This window comes from Thamnophis sirtalis, unplaced genomic scaffold, assembly GCF_051295495.1.
Source record: "Thamnophis sirtalis isolate CommonGarterSnake01/CBP01778 unplaced genomic scaffold, rThaSir2_p1.2 scaffold_5, whole genome shotgun sequence".
Classification (NCBI taxonomy): domain Eukaryota; kingdom Metazoa; phylum Chordata; class Lepidosauria; order Squamata; family Natricidae; genus Thamnophis; species Thamnophis sirtalis.
In genome coordinates, this window is record NW_028261385.1 from 94985199 (window position 1) to 95009284 (window position 24086).

Below are 24086 nucleotides of genomic sequence, written 5' to 3' on the forward strand. Positions count from 1 at the left end.
AAATGTTATGCTGATGCTGTTTCACGCCAACTTAAGGATGCGTAGATAATATTTAACTTAGTACAATAGGGTAATATCCAGATTAAAATCTAGCTTTCCAAGAGATTGTGAATATCTCTAAATATTGCAATATTTATTTCAAACCTTTTAAACAGATTGAAATAATCATTTAAACTACCGTTCATGGAAAAATGTGTATCTCAGTGTTTTTAAATGTTTTATTTTTGGAATTTAAAGTTTGTTTGTTTATTGGATTTATATGCCGCCCTTCTCCCAAGGACTCAGGGCGGCGTACAACATTAAAAAAACACATATTACACAAGTTTTTAAAAAATGATAGAGTATCCAAAACCCAAACCCAATTAAGATTAACAATAACATTTAAAAATTCGATTAAAATTAACAATAATCAATCATTTATTTTATTTTGTTCAGGCCAGGCCGGCTTGCTGGAAAAGCCAACTTTTTAGGGTGCGTTGGAAGGACCGAGGTCGGGGATTATACGAAGTAGATCTGGAACAAAGTAGAAATGGAACAAAATTTAAAATACAATGAAGCTTCAGTACTTTCACCCTTGTTGATTAAATGTAGATAAACAGGTTTTGTGATTTTACAGGTTTCTGTAAAACCTGACCTAGGTTCATACTGCAATGGGGCTGGAGAAAATGGTACCTTACCAGTTTATGGTTTCAGATCTTGCTTTACAGCAAAAAACATTTTTCCCTAAAATAAAATATTTAGATAACCTGGCTTTTGTTAAATGCTGTAATTGGATATGACATACAAAATAATAGACAGGTGTCACTCTACAACCTAACTTTGTGTTCCAAGCTACTGCATTCTCCACCCAAATCTAGGGTCACTGTATTTGGAGAGACAAAAATATGGCCACTAGATGGCAGCAAAGCATTGGTGATTTCAGTAACTCTTTATTGCCATCTAACAGTCCTGCAAAGTTCTGCAGGCTTAGATATGGTAGCCTTACTAAATCCAATCTACAAACAGAACTTTAATGTGCAGTATTTTGCTTCAGAAATAAGACAACTTGTTTCTTCTGCTAGAATACCATTCATGAACCAAACCGATGGCAATTTCACGCATAAATATCTCATTCACTGACTTTTCTTTTAATACATTGATTGGATTCTATTCAGAGCATATTTAATTTGCTGTGATGCTAGAAAGTACTTGACCATCAAAACACTTCCATATTGCTTTTCCATTTCCCTTCTCTAATTAGAGATGTATACAGCTTTTTTCAGATTTCCAAGTATTCACTTGTACAATGTTTTTACTTAACTTCTTGCCTCAGTAAACACTTTTTCCCTTTAGGTGGTTTACTGTTTTAATACCAGCTGAATAAAAACTGGAGATCAAAATAGTAATGGCATTGTGTGATTTTTAATTTATTATAAAGTTATAAATCATGATACACTATTATTTCAATGCAGATTTTAATGCAGTAATGTTTATATGAGTAAAAATCATTAACATTCTATTATTTTACAAGCTTGAAGTACTGGAAATAAAAAGAAAAAAGTAAAACTTCTGTCAGTATTAATTGTCATTTAGAATATATGTTATTACAAGCATAAAATTATTTTCATCCAAAGTTGTATATAAGGTAAAAAGAAAAAGAAAGAACCACTGAAATTCACATCAAAGTATTAGTTAAATAGTGGTTTCAGTCCTGAACTAATAATATTAACATCTCCATTGTATTTGTATTTAATATATGTGTGTCACTATATTTTTTCAGTGTGCACAGAACTATAGGTAGCTCTTTGAGTTATGACAGCAATTGGGGCAAGAATTTTGTCACTGTGATGTGGTCATAAAACAGATCACATAATTGCATTGTTTAGTGATCCAGGCAGTCCAAGTTACTTTCACAACCTCTGCATTACACAGGTTATTAAGTTAGGATCTCATAGACTGTGACGTGAAAAGAGGCTGAAGGTCCAGGCTGGCGGGAAAGAGCTATTGGAGGTTGTGCTTGTGATTTGAGCAAATTCTATAAAGTGTGAACAAGTGCCGTAGGCATGTGCTACAAACTATGGCCTGGTTCAGGCAGGTGGGTGTCATGGGCAGGCGCTACCGAACCTAGGCAGGTGCTATGGACAGATGCTGAAGGTGCATGGGTGCCATGGGCAGGTACCATGCATCCCGGTTGGACAAAAAAAGAGGCAGGGGTGGGAGTAACTTGCAACTTCCTATGGCTTCCCCACTGACGTTATGGGAAGTCAGCACGGAAAGTAATAAATGGTGATCACATGTCTGGGGGCAGTTATAACCATTGTAACTGCAAGCTGATTGCCAAGTACCTAAATTGTGATCAGGTAACCATACAGATGCTGTGACAGCCACAATTTCAAAGATTGGTCATAAGTCCTCCCTTGTTCAGCACCGTTGTAACTTTGAGTGTTGGTCACTGAACTAGTGGTGTTAGCCCAAAGACTGTTATAGTAGCAAATCGAGTCTATAAAATGAGAGTACAAAACCTAGAGTCAAAATGAAGAGGACTAACTCTTCATCTACATTTCCCTCCTCTTTTTCATCTTTGCCACCAATCCAATTAATAAGACCTGGAAGTAGAAACAGGCTTATCTAACTATTTTGTGAACTAAAAGCTACCACTATAAAACCAAAGCACTGGCAAGGATGTCAAACTAGCAGCCTGCAGCCTGGATGCATCAGGCACAAGCCACGCCCATCCCAGCTCCGTGAATGGGAAAAACATTGCAAAACATCATGTAACAGCAACATGACATAGCGACTTTGACACCCATGCGCTAAGAGGTCCTTAAGAACAGGGTTGGGCAACTATGGTCCCTTTACAACCCGCAAACTTCAACTCCCAGAATTCCTGATGCTGGTTCAGGAATTCTGGGAGTTGAAATCCACAGGTCATAAAGGAGCCATTGTTGCCCACCCTTGTTTAAGATGCTTTGACTATGGCCTATTAGGAAAACATGGCAGGAAACAAAAATGGTTCCAGCTTTATGCTCTGTATTGTGATTAGAAGGAATGGGGAAGGACACATAAAATAGAAGATCATTAGAGGAAAAGAAACTCCTTCTACAAAAGGCATTTTTTTTCAAAGTAGTGAGAACTTTGTAAAGTATGCCAGCTTTAACCTTATGGTAGCAACACATTAGGGATGGGCCCTTTCAACTTCAACAGTCTTAAAGTTTGGCAGCCTTAACAAATCCAATCCAATTTATCAAAATTTAGAAGTGGCTCTGAAGGAAAAGGTAAAGAAAGGTTAAATATTATGGTTACAATCTTCTATATGTATAAAAGCCAAGTACCACTCACTCATCACGAAATCTCCAGAACCGTAAAGCCTACAAACTTGAAATTTGGCACATATGTTTCTCTTAGCTTCTAGGTGCTCGTTAAAAAAGGTTTTTTTTTAAATGACCATCAGATCATTAGTATTTCTTATACAGTAATTAACACGCTCTGATGCTAAGGAGTTCTACTACTACTCCCCACCTGAAAAGAACTATGTTCCAACTGCCAATTGCCTCACATTCCATTACCTCAGTTCAAACTGGCAGTCTTTCCACTCCTTCACTCAGGAGCAGTCTGGGGCTCCTTACAGTACTAAACATCAGTACCTCACCAAAATGTCTACACCTTCCATCTATGGAACTGCTTCTAGACTGAAAGCGGCAGGAGCAATATTCCCTTGTGTGTTTCAATCACCAACAACCATTGAGCCAACAGATTGAACCGGAGTGAACCGGATTTCTTCTGCATTGCCTGATCACATACAGGGTGGGGCATAACCTTTTCCTAGGGGGTCACAGCAACACTTGTAATAACAACACAAATAATTCATACACCATTCGAAAGCCCATCAAAAACTGAGTTTATTGACACGATTTAATAGTCAGTATGACCACCATTAGCCCTTCAAACAGCATTCAAACGAGGTGGATAAGAACACAACAAATCTTCAAACAGTTCCGTTCGATTTTCCAGATTTTTCAACACAGTTTCCAAATTCATTCTCAAAGTTTCAACCAAAACAAATTTAACATTTAATAGCTCATTCAATTCAGTTTTTTATGGGCTTTAAAATGAGGTGTCGATATTCGGTTGAAACTTTGAGAATGAATTTGGAAACTGTGTTGAAAAATCTGGAAAATCGAACGGAACTGTTTGAAGATTTGTTGTGTTCTTATCCACCTCGTTTGAATGCTGTTTGAAGGGCTAATGGTGGTCATACTGACTATTAAATCGTGTCAATAAACTCAGTTTTTGATGGGCTTTCGAATGGTGTATGAATTATTTGTGTTGTTATTACAAGTGTTGCTGTGACCCCCTAGGAAAAGGTTATGCCCCGCCCTGTAGTTTTGTTGCGAAGCACGGGTATCCAGCTAGTAGTAGATAAGATCAGAATGAAATCCAGATCACTTGATTCTGGGAAAATATTCCTTCAAAATAATAATTGTTCTCTCACAACCCTCCCCCTCCTCAAATCCATAAAATACAAAGAAAACAATATGCCAGTTTGCCATTTGTCCTTACTATTTTTAACATAGTGAATATAACATTGGGCTTGGAAAAAGGCAAACAGGGTTCAAAATATCCACTTAAGTTAGCATGGGGAAGCACAAGAGTAATGTGAACCCAGAGACTGGATATGATTGCTGTAGGAACCACTGATGTATAAATATAGATAAAGTAGGATAGCTATGAAATAGTATTTTTTACATTAAACTGGGCAGCCTTGAACAAGTCACCATCTCTCAGACTAACTTATTTCCTTGGGTTTTGGTTACAAGGGTATAATGAGATAACCTCAAGTGTAAACAAATTTTTAGCAAATCCTGCTGAATGTCTCCAGTCAGTACTCGTCCTGCTTATTCTTCAGAATTGGTTCAGGAGAAAGATATACAGTATGAAAGACAGATATCCTTGAAAAAAAATATTGCTTCATAGCCTAGTCTTAAAATTCATCACATTCTAAAGTGCTTTTTTCATCACAGGCTGAAAATGGGTTCTTGTTGAAAGAACAAAAAGTTGGTTTGTGCTGAGTGTTTCATGGCTCTCTCTAACAAAAGAACCCAAAGTTCTTCTCCAGATTGGAGTTGTAGAGGTAGGGGAGGGATTGAACTGTATCTAGAATGTTGTAGAATTGTTGGAAAAAGATTCTTATAGGGGCTAAGGTAAAGGTAAAGGTTCCTATCACACATATGTGCTAGTCATTCCCAACTCTAGGGAGCAGTGCTCATCTCTGTTTCAAAGCTAAAGAGCCAGTACTGTCCGAAGACATCTCCATGGTCATGTGGCCGGCATGACTAAACACCGAAGGCGTTGTTACCTTCCCACCAAAGGTGGTTCCTATTTTTCTACTTGCATTTTTACATGCTTTCAAACTGCTAGGTTGGCAGAACTAACTAACGGGAGCTCACTCCGTTACGTGGCAAAAGGGATTCGAACTGCTGAACTTTCTGATCAACAAACTCAACATTTTAGCCACTGAGCCACTGCGTTCCTCTTATATGGGCTACCCAATTCCAAACTGGACTTTCATATTTCTGGTGCTGCCTGACTGTGATGTCCCAAGCACTTCATCAGCCCAACACTAAAACAAATAGCTCCTATCCTTTTCTGATTCTAAAATTGGGAGATGGCAAGTCAGTCAGAGATTAATTCTAAACTTGTATGGAGATTGTTCTGCAATTGGAGGGATATTCTTCACCTCTTGTCATCACTGTGCAGTTGGAATTCAGGAGCCGAATTTGCCTCCAACAAATTTAAGCCAAGGGGAGAGGAAAGAATGTACAAGCACTCATGACTTGCAACTTGATTATAAAAACAAAATGTGAGAATCCTTATGCTGTTGTACAATTCTATAAGCCTCTATGGTCAGGCATAGTTCCAGCACAGCCTAAGCTTGTCTCCTCAGCTCAAGAACGTCATTCTGCAAAGAATATAAATCTGACTAACTTTCTCACATCCCAGGGTCCTTCAACAATTGAGCTCAAAATACTAAGCAGTCCTTATTTTAAATGAAAATCACCTTCAGCAATATTGCAGTGTGTGTTATCTGGGACTGGAGATGTGAGGAGGACAGAGGATTGAGAAATCCTTTGCCAGCGTCGTGGTTCAAAGAAATGCAGCTGATCTGCAAAGTTAATCCCCATCTTTTTAATTGTCATTTTTAAAACTACAATTTTATTGTATTTTTTACTGTTCTTAGAAATATTTGTTTTTTGTGGTTTTATTGGCTTCTAATATTGTAAGCTGCCCAGAGTCGCCTTGAAGCCAGATGGGAGGCAAACAAGTTAATAAACAAGCAAATAATTTGCCCTTGAGACCCAAATTCTACAATATACATATACAATATACGAAAGTGTGAAGAAACTGGTCCTTCATATAAATGCACCACACATATTGTAGCATGCTAAACAACTGGTGCTAACCAAAGCTGTTGTTGAATGGTCCTAATACTTTTCATTCAGTGCACATGCTCCCCAGTTAGCACGAAGGGCTGAAACTGTTGGGTTGCAAATTCAATACTCCTGCCTTATGTCAAGCTTCTTCAACTCTATGTCTCCAAGTGTGTTAAAATACAACAATTTCCAGCCAGAATAGAACTTGATCTGCTGGACTGGGAATTATGGCATGTAATCAAACACATCTTGGAATTACTAGTTCGGGGGAAGTGGGATTAATTAGAGCATAGAGATGTTGAAGGACAGAAGTGGACACAACAGGATTGTAACCAAATTCGGCTTTCCAGCCTCAACCTTTATATGAGAAAAGGTAAAGCAACTTCCACAACACCATGAAGATAAGCTCTTTAGAAGAAAATATAAAAGCATTAGCGCAGCAATTCATCCGAGCTTCATCATGCACCATAGACATTTTTAAAATTTCACAAAGAAAAGCACATCATTAAAGAATACTGCCGTATCACCATTCTTATGCAAATCCTTCCAGATAGTTGGGTGGAAAAATTCCATCTCAGCACGCAGTGAAAAATAAAACGTTGCTGTGTGAAAATTTCTGCTGTACTGAGCACATCTATCACATGTATAATCCAAACTACTGTATATGTGCCCCGACTACAGAATTAGTATCGATCCATTCACCATGTAAACATCAAGTACTTTCTATTATTACCTGAAATAGCATGCTATCACAATTTCTATTTCCTTCCCCCCTATCTTAAATAGAAGTCTTGCACATTAGCTCTTTCCTTCGCATACTTTTTTGCACAGCTATCTAACTATAGTGTTCAAGGCTGTTTTCCCCCCCTCTGGGTTTCCTGCAGACATCTGCAGTATTACTGTCAAAACACTTTACTTCAAGTCGCCTCTGATGGAAGGCCATGCAACTTTCGTTTACCCAGAATTCTGTGCCTGTGACACGGTTTGGCAAAGTTTGCCCAACAATCTTTGTTTCAAGGCCATTTTTGCTACAACTGCCTCCTCTATCAAATGAAGGTTTCCAAGCGTTGCAGGCAGTGGTGGGACTCAATCGGTGTAACAATTGGTTTGCTTTGCACGCACTTTGCGTGCATGTGTGCCAAACGTGCATTGCACGCCTGCACATTGCATTTGAAATCTGCACTAAATCTCACCTTTTCCTGCAGCCCCCGTGAGTAAAACAGCTGAGACGCAGCAATCCGCTCTGCCGTGTCAATCAGCTGGACTTCAAACAAAGGAAATATAGGACAGAATAGAGCAGGGGTGGGTGAGTAGGGCCAACTGATCGCTGGAACTATCAGTTTGTCCAAACCAATCCAAACCGGCTGAATCCCATCCCTGGTTGCAGGATTTTTAAGAGGTCCAGTTAAAGCAAGAATGGGCCAATAATGTCAGGACAAGAGTAAAGAAAAGGCATTAGGCTTTCATTTCTGGTTTGTACTTTCTCTTTCCTGCTGTTAAAAAAAGAGACGGGAAGGGGGAGAGAGAGAGAAAGAGAGAGACGCTCATACTAATACAGATTTGGAAATGCATTGCAAGGCTTAAAAGATTGCATTCAGTCTGAGAAGGTCAGTGATGTTCCTTCAGTTCATCACAGAATATTTTAAAAAGCTGGGAACAACTACATTACATGTAAGATGAAGGATACTATCACACTATTTAACCACTGTAGATGAAAAGTAAATAGCAAGAGACTCTTTACTGATGATATTACTGAAGATAGGCAGCAAGTCTCAGCTGGTAAGTACCATGATGGGTTGGACTGCAAAAGTCTTTACAACCACCAGATGGCAACAAAGAGAAACAAAAATAATAAAGTAACTCTATCCTGCCATCTGGTGGTCATCTTGATAGTTATAGCCAGACTTCATATTTTTGTATTAAGTTTACCATCATTCATTTAAGGCAGAGGCCTTGGTTAAGTTTACATCTTTTACTTACAGCTCCTCTTCACTCTAACCCTATAGTACCACTACCCTTTCACTGCTACCTCCTAAAAGGAGGAGACAAATGAGAAGCACAACAATTAAAGTGATCATTGCTTTCCTCCACTAACCTTGGACTAACCTTGCTTTCCTCCATTTTTTTGGTTGATAATTCTAACTTTTTGTAAAATAACTTCTGTTACCATATCTATCTGTAAGGAAGAACAGTCTGAATTTCATTATTCTGCCTATCCTAAGGATGATTGTAAAGATGGGAGGTAGGAATTTACCTTATTTGTGGAAAATAAAAAAAATGATCTGTTCAAAATGCCATATGTCAGTCATCACCATTTCTAGAAGTTTCACCATCAGGAGAAATGTCTTGTCCATATCTAGTGGACACTTCCATACAGCTTCATAACCACTCCACGCACATACAGGTAGTCCTCGACTTACAACAGGTTGTTTAGTGACCATTCAAAGTTACAACAGCACTGTAAAATGTGACATGATCATTTTTGCAGGATCCCCATAATCACGTGATCAAAATTCAGATACTTGGCAACTAGTTCATATTTATGACCTTTGCTGTGTCTCAGGGTTTCATGTGACCATTTTTTGTGATCTTCTGACAAGCTGAGTCAATGGGAAAGTGAGATTCACATAACAACCAGGTTGCTAACTTATCAACTGCAGTGATTCACTTAAGAAGTGAATCAAGAAAAGTTGTGGCAAGAAAAGTTGTAAAAAAAACTCGTTTAACAAATGTCTCACTTAACAACAGAAATTTTGGGCTCAATTGTGGTTGTAGGTCAAGAACCACCTGCACATACACACACACACATCCTCAGAAGATACACTGTCTGTGTCTTCACTCTTGTCATTCTCTAATGACCAGCATGGCAGTTAGCTCTTTTATTTTTGCAAACATGAAAACTTCAGAATAAAAAACAAAACAAAAAGGGGGAATTTCCCTCTCCCCAAAAAGGAAACCTTAGTGATAGGAGGAGGGGAAACCCCCTCCAAATAAAGATTTACTTTCAAATAATGAATGCAACCAGACACGGAAATACTATTTGACCTTTACATCCCAAAATATGTTTTACTTACAACAGCTCAAAGAGCATTGCAGTTTCAGAGCATTACAGGTAGTCCTCGACTTATAACGGTTCATTTAGTGATGGTTCAAAATCACTGAAAAAGGTTACTGTGTTTCCTCAAAAATACGACATGTCTTCATAATACAGCCATGCCACATTTTTCTGGTGGGCAAAAATATAAGCCTCCCCCCCCACATATAAGCTCCACCTCCAGCCAGGCAGAGCACCGCTCACCAACCTAGCAGTATCCTGAAGGTGCCAAGCCGCAGCAACCTGGGGGAGGCAAAGGCGATCACGTTGCTTGGCGCCTTTGGGATACCGCTAGGTTGGTGAGCAGTGCTGTGCCCAGCTGAAGAGGGGAGTTGCTGGGCGGCTGCTCTCTTGCAAGCGGGCTCCCAAAGAGCCAGGCACAGTCTCATGGGTGAATGGCTGTGTTGCGCTGTCGCAGCAGCGTAATTCTAGAGCCTCATTAGGATATGCTGGTTCCGTTAGGAAGGGACGCTATCCCGGGCTCAGGGGGGTGATCGGCGCCCCTCTTCCACTCTCAACCGAGTGGATCTACATTTCCCACAATACTTGCCTGCAGGCGTCTTCTTTTCTCAGTTATTTATGAGCTTGTCTTGATCTCGTGGTAGTTCTTGGATCGGCCGGTGACCACCAAGTGCCAAAGGGGGCCATGAGTCCCCTTCCAGAGAAACACTCTCTGTTGGTGCCTGAAGGTAGGGCTAGACGGCCCCAATTAGGCACTGGTCGGTCTGTGCTGTCCTCAGCGAAATATCGCTCCTCATCTCCTGGCTGGCTCGCCACAAATGTTGCAGAAAATCAGGAGACTCGGACTATGAGCTCAAGATAAGCTTTATTTGGCCAAATGGCTCAGACAGTGTAAACCCACATTTGACGTCTGAGCGAGGTTCTTAGGGAGAAGCGTGTTCTTATAACTTCCTCAAAACAGCTAGCACGGAAATGTGCTAAATCATTTCTATTGGCTAAATTCCTTATTTCTAAGCAAAGAAGCAGATTATACCGTATTGTCCTTTTATGTCTAGGCTGCAGTTGGCATGCAGGAAGAATTAGTTTCATTCTGACATGTGGTTAAGCTATAACGTTTGACTCACAAGCGAGACCTTCAACTAACTTGGCCTCAACAGGTGTTGTGATTTGACATTTGAATTTCCCGAGTTCAAGTTTTCTGCTTTACTTCAAGGCTCAGTAAATGTATAACAAGATAGAAGGGATAGACGCCCCCCCCCCAGGAGATCTTATAGTCTGACCCCGTTTCATGTTATGTCCAAATCTCACTTTATGTCCTGCCTTACACCCATCCACTTATCCCCCCGTTTCAATATTTCCAAAAATTTCCCAACTCTTCTTGTTGCCTCAGGGTACCTGTTTCTGCAGGAACAAAGTAAAGCTATCCTTCTGAATTTAGGAACCCTGTTGAAATTCTGGCCAAGTACCGAAGAATATTAACTCAATAGCTGCAGCTTATTAAGCCCAGAAAAAATTTGCTACCAAGCACAAGGACTGTTGTGGAGGGAGCCAAGAGACATTTTCAGCTATTCCTTTAAAAAAAAACCATTTATTTAATTAAGCAAAATAAAGCGAAGAAATGATACATGCAAAAATGAACTTTACGCTAGAGTGAAGGTTGGAATGAAAATAGGATTACAAAAGGAGCAAAATAAAAAGAGATAAACATGTTCTAGTAGCCCACAATTTCTCCCCACCCTTTTCCCCCAGTTAGAATAAGGCATTCCTGACCACTGATGGTATATTATAGTGGGCTGGTGTGTGTGTGTGTGTGTGTGTGTGTGTGCGTGTGTGTGCGCGCACGCGCACATGTATTAACAGGGAGCTGAGATATAATTTAATTGGTTTAGCTGCAGAAAAGCTCCTGAAATCCAGCACTATCATGAAATCACAGAGGGATGGCACTGGTCCCATTCAGAGCAGATCAAATGAATAGAAGCCTTCAAAATATTCATGCACAAACATCTAAGTGCCACCTAATGCACAATGTCTGTCATGCTTTGCAGGTGTTAAAGGTATATTGTAAACTGCTGGTAGCCCAGTGAACAAAGATCCTGCTGGTGTGCAAATTGGTGGATGGAGTTTTCCTGAATAAATCAATAGCAGGGTTATATAGCCTTCAGCAAGGCAAAAATCAGAGTAAGGAATGTTCAGAGAACCCTCTTCCTTGAAAGCAGTGGGCTGTTAGGAATGTAACTTAGATTTTGTCTTGGAAGACTGGCGTCAACACAGTGGAACAAGATTGCTGGCATGCAGCTGAGTTTTGATTCTTCAAGCAGGCCAGAAGGAAATATATTAGTATATTCCCATGGAGGTCTCAGACTTTCTTTTCTTTTTCTTTTAACAACCCTGTAATCCCTTGCAAAGGCATGGAGTCAGGGTGACTGAACAGAGCCCCCTCATTTATTGGCCAGATGCCTTTCCTGACACCTACGCGGAGTTCACAGCAGACAATTACTCATTGTGCCCAAAGAGAGAAATATCTGCCGCTACCTAGGATCAAACTCACAGCCTCCTGATTGTGAGGTGAGAACTCCACCTCTAGGCCACTGTGCCACACTCTCAGACTTCCTATACAACTTTAGAATTGAATCCCCACCATTAGTTAATCTGTCAGTTAAGGGCTATGTGCATAAGCAGGACATTTGAATTTATTCATTTGGAATGCATCCAGGAATATTGCTGAATTTTCTTTTAAAGACAAGCAACACAATGCCACTTTGGACAGTGAGATAAACTTAACAAACAAATAATATACATTCAAGTTGCAAATGATGGAACATCATTTATCACTTTCTCATTTAGAAAGGAGAAAGTACAGATGAAATCAAGCTTCCAGGAACAAAAATGATAAAATGTGAAACTAGGGATTAGATAGGTCAGATAAACTAATTTTCCCATGACTTTGTGCAAACTTTTTTGTGACCTAATAATTGATAATTTCCACCTGTAAAGCAAACAGAAGCAGAAGAGACCTACAATATCCACACGAAAAGGTCAACAAACATGATGAGCATGACAGATTGAACTTGTCAAATGCAGACCAAACCTTAAGATTCCTTATTTACTCATAAACCTATGTCTTAAATATTTTCTCATATTACCTTTGTTGCAAATCTGATCTCTGTCAAAGGAAAAACTCCTCCTAAACTCTTGACTTCTCACATAGTAGTAGCCAAGTTCAATTAAAGGATTATTGTCTAATTTTGTGCATCACCATGCTTTTGTTGTGCAATGAAAAGGAGAAAAGATTTCCTATCATAAAGAAATTAATGAGCTTCCATGGTTGAACAAATATGATGCAACAGATCATTAGCACTGCAATAAAAGCAGCATTTTTTCCTTTCATAAACTCCAAGCCGTGTCCATTCAATTAAATAATCAAGTTTTACATATAATCGACAAGCAGGTATCTGAAATCAATTAATACATGACACCTTACTTTTAGTCACGACGAGTTGATTCAAATCCAAGGGTGTTTTTTTTTCTTTCCTGTTACTATAGTTCCTGAAATTGTCAACATATGCTAAGAATTAAAGCATATAAAATTTTAGGGACATAATTACATTAAAAATGGGTATCATTTTCATGCCTGTTTCATTATCATGGCCATCCCCACCCACACAGAATCCTATCAGTTATAAATTAATGAGAATGATAACTACCAAAAATTTAGCCAAGTATTTTTTTTCACAAATTTTTCAGACAACACACTTCAATCTCTGCTAACTACACATCCTCAATTTGGATAACAGGTTGTTTTAACAGTTTTTCTGATTAAATACTTTAGCAAAATGCTTTACCTATTAATTTCTAATGATTTGCAGAAGGGCAGACATATTTTCTCCCATAGTTACATAATTAATTATAATAAATCCTTTGGGTTTATTGTGGCCCACCTTATTCTGGAAAAAAGGTGGCTAAACAAGAGAAAGTTTGAAGTTGGGGCTCTTGGAAAAGTCAGCTGAAATCTCGGCAAAAGCAAATTCAAACTCTATTATGCAACGTTACAGTTACAGTTTCTGAATTAGCTACTGCAACTACAGGTTCTGTTTCATTTTCTCCTGTCTCCTACCTTTAATTTGTTTAGCTTCCTGGTTCTTGCTCTTTTTCTTCAAAATGTTGCTGACCTCGAAAGGGAGTAACGTGATAGATGTCTATGTAACTAAACCTTTTATAACATTTTAATCTTTAAGCATTTTCACTATACGGTTTCTAAACCAATGTATAAACAGGTGAGATTATGTTTACTTTATTGCCATGAAACATTTTCTCCAAGCATCAAACAACTAGAAGGCAGTTTTTCATATCCTTTCCAGAACAAATTTAAAACCTATGAAATTAAGACCAGGAAGATCAAAACTCACTCACTCACTCACTCACTCACTCACTCCCCCCCCCTCTCTCTCTGTCTCTCTTCATAATGTATCTCAAAATGTTGCTGTATTTAAGGTTTTTAAAATGTAAAGGTAGTACTAACATATGACCACAATTGAGTCCAAAATTTCTGTTCTTAAGTGAGACATTGTTAAGTGAGTTTTGCCACATTTTACCACCTTGGTTGCCATAATTTTAACGTAAATCGCTGCAGTTGATAAGTTAGTTACCCGGTTGTTAAGTGAATTTGGCTTCCCCATTGACATTGCTTGTCAAAAGGTTGCAAAAGGGATCACATGACCTTGGGACAAAGCAATAGTCATAAGTACAAACCAGTTGCCGAGCATCTGGATTTTGATCACATGATCATGGGGATGCTATAAAGGCTGTAAATGTGAAAAATAGTCATGTCACTTTTTCAAGTGCTGCTGTAACTTTGAACGGTCACTATATGAATTGTTGTAAGTCAAGGACTACCTGTAGTTTATTTTGCCTTGACTTGTGAAGAAAAGACAATACATAAATCTAATAAACAATAATGTAATAATAATACCATTGGGTTTCCATTTTCTGATAGGTCTTTACCTTGGCACTAGCAATTGAGGTCCTTTCTAACACAAAGTCAAAAAAAATCTTGCTTTTTCAGGCATTTTAATTGTTTGGGATTATAGGAAGTCCATAATTTACAAGTCATTTAGCAATCATTCAAAGTTCCAACTGCCCTACCTGAAAATACTAACCCAAAGTTCCAATGGCCACTCCCTGGTCACATAATTGCAGTTCAGGTAATGTCAAGATTGAACCGCTTTGCTTCTTTCAATATAATTGGCTTCATGTACTAGTACTTCAAGTTCACCCTGTTTGTTCCTTAAACCATGAATGTTTGTGTATAGTCATTTGAGTCCTTAATTGTTGACCCTAGTTATGATTCCTTTATCTCCTACTTTATTTTTTTTTTCTTCCTTTCTATCCCTTTCTATCTCATTTTGATTGATTGTCTTGGGAAATAAGTCCCAAAGATCCTAAAGATTGGTCACAGTCCACCAACTTTTTTAGTTTAAAGCCCTTCTGATGAGTTGAGCCAGTCATTTTCTGAATACATTCTTCACAGTTCTTGTGAGGTGCAGCCTATCCTTTGTCAAAAGCCCTTCATGTAAGGAATGTGGACTGTGGTCTAAGAATCCAAAGTTCTCTTGACGGGAACAATTCTTAAGCCAGTGATTCATTTCTCTAATCCTTTGTTGTCTCATTGGATTTTGACTTTTTGTTGGAAGTACAGATGAAAACACCACTTGTGTTCCTAATTCCTTAATTTTCTTGCCTAGCTGCTGATAATCTCTCAATATTGTTTCTAGGTTCAGTGTCGTGCCGTTCGTCCCTACATGAAGGAGAAGAAATTGGTATTGATCTGTAGGGTTGATCATTTTAGTAAGATCTCCGCCACATCTTTGATTTTTGCTTCAGGGAGACAACATACCTCCCAAGATTGGATGTACGGTTTACAAATGGCTGTTCCCTTGAGAACTGAATCTCCTATCACCAACACACACCTTTTTTCCCTGGGGAAGTCTCAGTTGCTTTTCTTCCAATTTCAGAAACACTTGATGATGCCTCTTTTCCAGATGTCTGTATGCTTTTCTTCCAGGGGGAGGCTTTGAAATCGATTGCTCAGCTCTAGTGGAGCTGCACAATAATCCAGTCATGAAATGGAATAGGCACCACTGGTGCCTATATTGAATGTGAAAGAAGAGCTTCTTAATCATAGAGCCACAGGATCCTATGCAGGAACAGTGAGTCCATTGACCCCTGTCATTTTACAAGTTCCAAGCTGGCCAAAGACAAGAGACTGGTTTTTCACTTTCGTTTCTTTTCTCCTTCTACCTTGAATCTTTAGTCCCTCCTATGCCATTTCTTAAATCATAAAGTCTCAAAGAGGTTGGGTTTTTTTCAGTCGCTCAGTCCTATCTGACTCTTTGCAACCCCATGGACCATAGCACAGCCAACTCCACCTGTCCTCCACTGTTTCCTGGAGTTTGCCCAAATTCATGTTCATTGCATCGATGGCACTATCTAATAATCCCATCCACTCTCGTCTCCTTCTCCTTTTGCTTTCAACCTTTCCCAACTTCAGGATCGATTCCAATTAAGTCCTTTCCTCTCATTAGGTGGCCAAAGTATTTGAGCTTCAGCTTCACTTTCTGTCCTTCTAAAGAATAGCCAGGGTTGATTTCCTTTAGGATTGACTGATTTGATCTTCTTGCAGTCCAAGGAACTCACAGGAGTCTTCTCCAACACCACATATCAAAAGCATTAATTCTTCAGCTCTCAGCCTCCCTTATGGTCCAAGTCTCATAGCCATGAGTTACTACAGGAAAAACCACAGCTTTGACTACATGACCTTTATTGGCAAGCTGATGTCTTTTCTTTTTCATATGCTGTCTAGGTTTGCCATAGGTTTTCCTCCCAAGGAGCAAAGATCTTTTAATATCATGGTTGCAGTCATGTCAGCAGTGATCCTGGAGCCCAAGAAAGCAAAATCTGTCACTGCTTCCATTACTTCCCCTTCTCTTTTGTTCTTTACAGCATCGGACTTTTCTTTCATCATGATCCACAGCTGAACATCCTTTGGCTTTGGCCCATCCACTTTCCTCCATCTCAAGATACTTGTAATTGCCCTCTACTCTTCCCAAGTAGCATATTGGACACCTTCCAACTTGTGGGGCTCACCTTATGGCATCTTAGCTTTTAGCCTTTTGATTCACTTCATGGGGTTTTCTTAGTAAGGATACTAAGGGTTGCCATTTCTTTCTTCAGTGGACCACATTGTACCAGCACTCTTCACTATGACCAGTCCATCTTGAGTGGCACTGCACAGCATAGCTCATGGCTTCATTGAGCTGCGCAAGCCTCTTTGACACAAGAAGGTGGTGATCCATGAATTAAAGAGTGAAGTCCCAGGAGTCCTCTTCCAGGCTGCTGAGATCGTTAGGGTGGTGTCCCCTCCTTCGGAGAATTCCATGAATGACAATGATTCCTCTTTAGCCATCAGGGCAAAAGGGAATGGGGATGTGTGACCAGAATAATGCACCATGATAAGGTGGTGATCCATGAATTGGTTCAAACAGATACCTTTGAATTAAAGAGAGAGGTCCAGGGAATTCAGGCTGCTGCGATCATCTAAGGTGGCTTCTCTTTCTTCGGGAGAATCCTGTAAATGACAATGATTCTTCTTTAGCCATCAGGGCAAAAGAGACTCAGAATTCCTAAAAGAGGGCCTATTGAATGGGGATCCCCAACAGCGGTGGGTTTCACATTTTGTTACCACAGGTTTACGCCACATACACACACACCTTCCCCGTATGTGCCCAACCTCAAAAATGTGCCTATATTGAATGGCATAGAGCCAGGAAAGGTGGGAGGGGGAGGGAGGGCCACCCGTGATTTCCACTACTGGTTCGGGCGACCGGTCTGAACCAGCTGAATACCACCTCTGATCCCTAACCAGAACAATGCTTGTGTTGCTGGATACATCTCCGGAGTTGGAGGAATACCCACTCCCATTCCACCCATCCCCCAGAAAAGTAGGCCCTCTACTCTTTGCCTGATAAAGCCCTGCCTAGAAGCAGCAGGGTGCTGGAGAGGATAATGCAGAAAAAGAAAAGGCATAAGCAGGGTAGATCACATCCGTTTAGCACACCAGTCCACTGCACTAGGCCCTTCCCTGGTGTTTTGTGGTAAAATGAACCAATCACAACAGAGCTTGGCTGCACATATTTAGTCTAAGTATGTTATCCCAAGGGTCAGGTTTCATCTTCCTCCAGCACCCAGAGCATTCCAGTTCACTCAGCTTAGGAGAACTGAATAGAGGGCCTCCATCACTCCCCAAAAGAAAACAATTTGTTTTTCTTATCCAGGGATTGGGAGAGAGGTTGGCATCTGAAGCCTGCTCCAAGCTTTCCTCTGACTCCTCATCCCAAATGTTGGAAATCATGGAGTCCACATAGTGAAATGCTACCGGTTCTGACCTGCTCGCCCAAACTGGTAGTGAAAAATGCTTTAGAAAGTGAAAATAAAATGGTTCCGACGATCGCACGGCTCCCAGCTGAACCATGTGATCTTCAGAGCCATTTTTCCACTTTTTAGAGCATATTTTTCCTGCCGGTTTGGGCAAATAGGTAGGAAAAAGTGCTTTAAAAAGTGGAAAAAAGTTGGCCACGTCCACCCAGTCACATGACCCCACCATCATCAAGCCACGCGCACAGAACCAGTGGCAAAAAAAAAATAGATTTCACCACTGGTCCACATCCTCCAGGCTCCTGGAGAATCCTGCATAAGACAGTATCGAGGCTAAATCCAAAGCGATTTGCATCCCAATAAGATGGCTAAAGCATATGGTGTGTAGCCTCCATTGGCCCCATTGCCTAACCTTTTCTTACCTCTGAGGTAGGCATTTAGTCCCCAATAGGAGAGTTGTCCTCTTCCTCGGCTGTCTTCTGCCATCTTAGTCCCATCCAGATGAAGGAGGTGAAATGTTTAAGCCATCAAGCTAGCTCAGCCTCCTCTTTCCAAAATGAGCCACTCAGCCTATCCATCTCTTTCTACCTTGCAAGCCCCTTGTGAACAAGCAGGGGTCTTCACCCTCTGAGATACTACTTACTTTGACAGGCAGGGATTGCATTCCTGCTGCATGTCACTCATGTCCTTAGCCTTACCCAAAGGTAGGGATTCCTTCCAAATCTGTAGCGAAAAGGCTTCTGCTATTGCCATGGTGAGGAGCTGGCCAGGCCTTACTGACTCACTGCAGCTCTCCAAAATTGTGGTGAGCTGTGGCTTCCACTTCGCTCTCTTCTCATTTCTGGGGGAGAAATGATAGGCCAAAGATTAAAACTAGCCATTGGCCCTTTTTCAAGAGTGGACGCATAGATGCTTTAATAGCCCTACCGACCTACCAAGGGGGTTGCTCTGAGTCATTATTCCTGTAGCAAAAGCAGAGGTAGAGGGTAGAGATGCCTCCCTTCTTGACAGCTTGTGCCACCATCCAGGGGTCCTCCGCCTGGCCTGAGAGGGACGGCCACACTCCTCTGGAGGACAGAAAATGTTTGATGTTATCCCTGGCCTCAGCTTCCTCTGCTGGAGACAGTGGATTCCCCCAGCCCCACCTGGGCCCCCATAGGCGCCCCTGACATGTGATGTCAAACTGGCCATGCCCCCAAGCCACACTCCACACCCCCTCGAGGTCAAACACAACCCTGATGCGACACTCAGTGAAATTGAGTTTGAAACCCCTTTTCTAGCCTTTCTGTTTAGGGCTTTAGTATAGTTGCCTTCTTGGGGGCTTCAGAATCCCTCAGCTGAGAATACATACCTTGTCAAAATGTGAAGGGATGTTTCACCTTCCATCCTGGGGCTCCGGGCAGTCACCTGAAGACCCATCAATACTTGAAAGTAACAATTGTTCATTTATAGGCATACATCAAAGTTCTCTGCATGTGGTGGAACATTGACTGGATTCCTAGTCTTCATTTGGCCAACAGGAAGAAGCTCAAAGTGGCTCTTTCCTAGTATTTCACAGTAGTTTCCCTTCCTAGCCATCAAAATCTTTCCACGAATCTAAAGGGATCTTGAGTTGGCTAGGCTGGCTGGGGTCACCCAAGTGAGAGTCAGCCCTGACCAAAGAAAGATGACGTGTCACAAAACATCCATCTAGCTCAGCTTCTCCTTTCTAAGACCAGCGAGTCAGCTTGTACATCTTTTTGCCGCTGCAAGCTCCTTCTGGACAGGAAGCCATCTTGGGGAAAAGGCTCTTACAGATTCTCTTACAATCCACCAGTGATGCCCCACCATGCCCAGGGTTTAAGAAGGTGGTCATGGTACCTTTCAGGAGGCACGGGAAGGTCCTCCACGTCACTCTTAATGCAGCAGAAAACCGCCAAACACATTCTCCAGATGTTCTGTGAGAAAAAAAATAGATGTGAGCCAGTCAGAAAAGTTGGAAAGCATGACTTTCTCCTCTACTACCAGTTTCTTGGCATCTGAGGTGGCCACACTTACTCTGAAAAGTCTTTGTGCTGCCATAACCAAGTTAGGTGTTGGTATTTCACTGCATGAAGCAAGAATTGGCAGCTGTGCACTGGTTGGTGGCTTTTCAGACAAACTCACAATCTCATTCCCTCAGCAGCCAGGGAAACAATGGCCATATTCTGAACCTACACAAGGAGTCACTTTGGACTAGACGTGGCTGGGCAGCCCAGTGGCTGACTCTCTTGATGGCCTTTCATATGGGAAGCTGTTTGCCCAAAATAAAAGTTTTACTTTTTTTCCCCACCTCCAGCACAAAGTACAGAATCGGTTTTCAAGAAAGAAAGAAAATTGTGTTCTTCTTTTTTAAATCAAAGCAGTCAACTTAGCCATCTCTGCTAACTTCATCAACTTTTGTAGCCATTCATCCATTGTGGAAATCAGTGACCTTCCATTTCTGTGCATAATCTTGCTACCACCAACATATACAATATTGAAGTTCCATTTCAAAGTCCCTGTTTTTATCTTTATATTCACTTTAAACATCTTCTGTATTAAGATGTATTAAGAATGATTCTTCAGAAATGAAGAAGCTTCTTGGATGAGTAGCAAAACATCCTTTTTAAGGAGAAACCAAAGTCCAGTTGCCTTTTGGATAAGCATCTTTGAGACAATGGCCTAGATGACTGAGAATAGACAAAAGAATGTAGGTTGTGCATGCTCAGGTGTGCAGAGTTTCTCTGTAGGGGTGTCGAACTGGCAGCCCATGGGCCGGATGCGTCACATGCAGGCACGCTCACTCCAGCTCTGCAAAGGGAAAAAACATCATGAAACATCACATAATGGCAACTTGACGCACAGGTTTGACACCCATACTCTAAAGCAGGGGTCTCCAACCTTGGCAACTTTAAGACTTGTGGACTTCAACTCCCAGAACTCTGGGAATTGAAGTCCACAAGTCTTACAGTTGCCAAGGTTGGAAACCCCTGCTCTAAAGCAACCCCTCAAGGCAGCTTTTTTAATGGTTCAAAGCTTCATTTGCATTCCTGCATGCAGTGCAGTGTCTTACCAAGATTTTGCAAAGCCTTTGCTCCCACAGAAAGCCATGCACCTATCTTTAACCCGCTGCCTTAAATCTTAAGTAACACCATGGCCCCAAGGAGCATAAGGTGGGGTGCACCTGCTTCCTATTTGTGAAGTATAGGATAAAGTGGCCACATGCCTTGTCAAAAAATGGTCCCAGTAACCATTATTTGTTTAGCTACAACTAGCTAGGTTCATTCCCTACGCCAAGCATAAAGAACAGGTTTATAAGGCACAAAGAGCTGGGATTTTGCAATACACTAAGCCCAAACCAAGCAAATCTCTCCAGGCTCTGCCCTGCCTCCAAGTATGAACCCGGTCAATCAGTGTAACGCAACCCTTGTCCTGCAGAGGGAGTTGCGGCGTCCTGACACTTCCAGAAGAACAAAGGGTCTCGGAGGCCGCAAGTTAGAGCGGCTAAGGTTCAAAGAGTAATTACTACTCCTTGCAGAGGGAGAGCAGCGAGAGGCGAAGTCCCCGAGCCCGAACGAAGAGGTCGAGTGGCTCGCAACTCCGCGGGATTGTATTTTACACGCTTGCTTGAGAGAAAGAGAGGTGGGGGGGGGAGGGAGAAAGCCTTTGCGCGTGCAAGTGCTTCTTGGGGCCAGGCGCGCGTCAAGCCATTCAAGCGGTCTGCTAAACAGCTGCGGTCGGAAAGAGCCACCTGCCGGCAAGGTGGGGAGCGGTCGGGTGGGGAAGGCGGGAAGAATACCTCCCTCGCTGGAGGCGTGGAAAAGCTCGGCGCACCACGTGGGCTTCCTTGGCAGGAGCCCAGCCGAGCGCGCCCCGGGATCAGCTTCTCAAACACTTCAGTTTCCTGCTGGGAGCGCAAAAGATCCTGCGCGCTTGGTGCCTGCCGAGAAAGCGCCGGAGGCGCACGCGTGCCCTGCTCGCATTGCACGGCGTGGGGAATCGCCGACGGAGTAAAAGAGCGCGCCTCGCTTGGCGGCTGCTAATATTAGTATATTCCCAGTCACAACCTTACCCGCTGGCGGCTGCAAAGTTAAACCCCGGAACGCCGAATATCCTTCACGGTGATGGAAGGGGCGGCCTGTTTTGGCAGGTCGCCACCCTTTCGGGCGTTTTGCTCCTGGTGATAGTCGACTTCGCTCCTTGGCTTATACGGCTCGATTTTATGGCGCCGTCCTCTTGTCCTTTAGCAGTTTCATAGTACTTGAAATGGGCCGAAATGACGCCTTCCCCCCCGCACTCGTGCCGTTTTCTGAGAGGACGGAGTTTCAAAGTTTGGAGCGATCTCAATAAAGGAGAATATTTTAAGCTCAGGGTTGAAATAAGGGAGTCTGGTGCTCTCTGAGCTCGATGGTTTTCCTGCAGATGTTTCATTACATTAACCAGGTTAACATCGCTTGTACTAGTGATGCTACCTATTTTGGGTAATGAAACGTGTGCAAGAAAACAAGTTCACAGAGCACCTAGGACTCCTCATTTGGAGTGATCCTTTATTGGAGAGCTGAATGAGTTTGGAGAGGGCGCATCTTTCTATTAAGGCAGCTTTTAAAAGGCAGGTTAGTGTATTTATGACCAAGGATATTCAGGATTATGGTAGTTAAAAGATTACAGTAGATCTCAAGGTTGGAATGGCAAATGAGTTTAAATGCCAATTCCAGGATATAACTTTTTAAATAGAAAAAAAAATCTAACTTAAATGCGGAACATAGTAATATTTAGTATATGATAATGGTTCCTGGTTCCCTTCTTGGCCACTTTCACAGAAATTGGGGTGCTCTGCTGTTGATCCAGGGAAACTAAAACTTTTTTCTGAATTTGCACAACCTATTGAACTCAAGAGTACTTTAGTCAATCCACTTAAGTGAATTTTGAGTTAAATTAATTAGGGCTTAATATGCCTTTGGAGCAGAACCACAGCCTGTGGTTGGAAACATTTGGGATGTATTCTCTTTAGGATTCCATAGTTTGTAGCCCATGTGTGGCAGCCCACTGGGGTGTGCTTTGGACACTGCAGAAAAGAAGAGGGGTGGTGAAAAGTTCTTTTTGCAAACTGTGGTGCCGGTCTGATAATAAAAGTGTTTGGTTTGGCAAGTTATAGGTTTACGCTACCACAGACTGGCGTTAGATCACGGATTTGGGAGAGAATCAAGCAATTGTTCTCTGCCAGAATCAGAATTGTCAAAGAACAGTTCCTTAAAGAAGCAAGCACAAAACCAATCCTTAAATCAAAATGCTTCCTTTATTTTTCTCCATGAAAAGCCAGAGCCGCAAGCATTTCAAAACATAGGACTAAATAAAGATTTCTCTTCAAGCCTGTTTCCTACTTTTTTTTGTTGTTGTTACAAAAGGCATTGCCCTGCAAAAGAAGGAAAGTGACCCTCATTCCACTTTCCACAAGAGAAAGTGGACTTCAGAGAATTGGAATTTCATCTCCAAAAATGATGGATCAGAACCATTATGATTCTTGATGAATGTATTCTATTTTATTTTTCTTTATGTACACTGAGAGCATGTGCACCAAAGACACATTCCTTGTGTGTCCAATCACCCTTGGCCAATAAAGAATTCTATTCCCAGAAATCTTTAATCTCTTTAAATGTTTCTGAGTTTTGAAGAGCCCTGTGGCAGAGAGTTGAGTCCTGCAAATGTAATTCTCCAGTGTTCTTGTTTTGTGCGATATAAAAAGATATTAAAAAGCCTGTATTCAGCTTGCTGACATTAGAAACTTACTGTCATTCACCATGAAAAGTTATTTATTGTAAAAGTACTGTATTGCATTTTATATCTCCCTCACATACAAAATAGTCTTAGGCTTTGTGTGCACACAAAAGGAATCTATGAACAAACTTACCAATATGCTTTCTGACTGTTTTGTAACTGACCCTGTCAAGGTTACATAGGTTATAACCTTAAGACATTCTGGGCAAGTCTTTTCCCCCCTAGAAGCCATTTTGTAAAAGCCCTGAAGGCATGCAACCATATTCCAAGTTTGTCATTCAATCCTAAATAGCTGGCTATCTCAGAGGTAGAGCGATATCCTAATTCTTAAATATTTTAGTAAATTTTACAAATTAACGTAAGCTGGTATTTACCGTATTGTTGATTGGTGTGTGTCTTCTGTGTACTAAAAGTTG

General features: G+C 41.3%; 1 long non-coding RNA gene across 1 annotated transcript; it reads right to left on the reverse strand.

The window, feature by feature from the left end:
- Positions 1-205: 205 nt before the first annotated feature.
- LOC148045481 (uncharacterized) lies at positions 206-23232 on the reverse strand. Its single transcript, XR_015696752.1, has 7 exons — positions 21968-23232; positions 19933-20706; positions 19247-19832; positions 18831-18962; positions 18594-18736; positions 17011-17089; positions 206-513 (listed from the first exon to the last, which is right to left on the reverse strand). It is a non-coding gene; the product is annotated as an uncharacterized LOC148045481 (long non-coding RNA).
- Between the last annotated feature and the right edge of the window lie 854 nt (positions 23233-24086).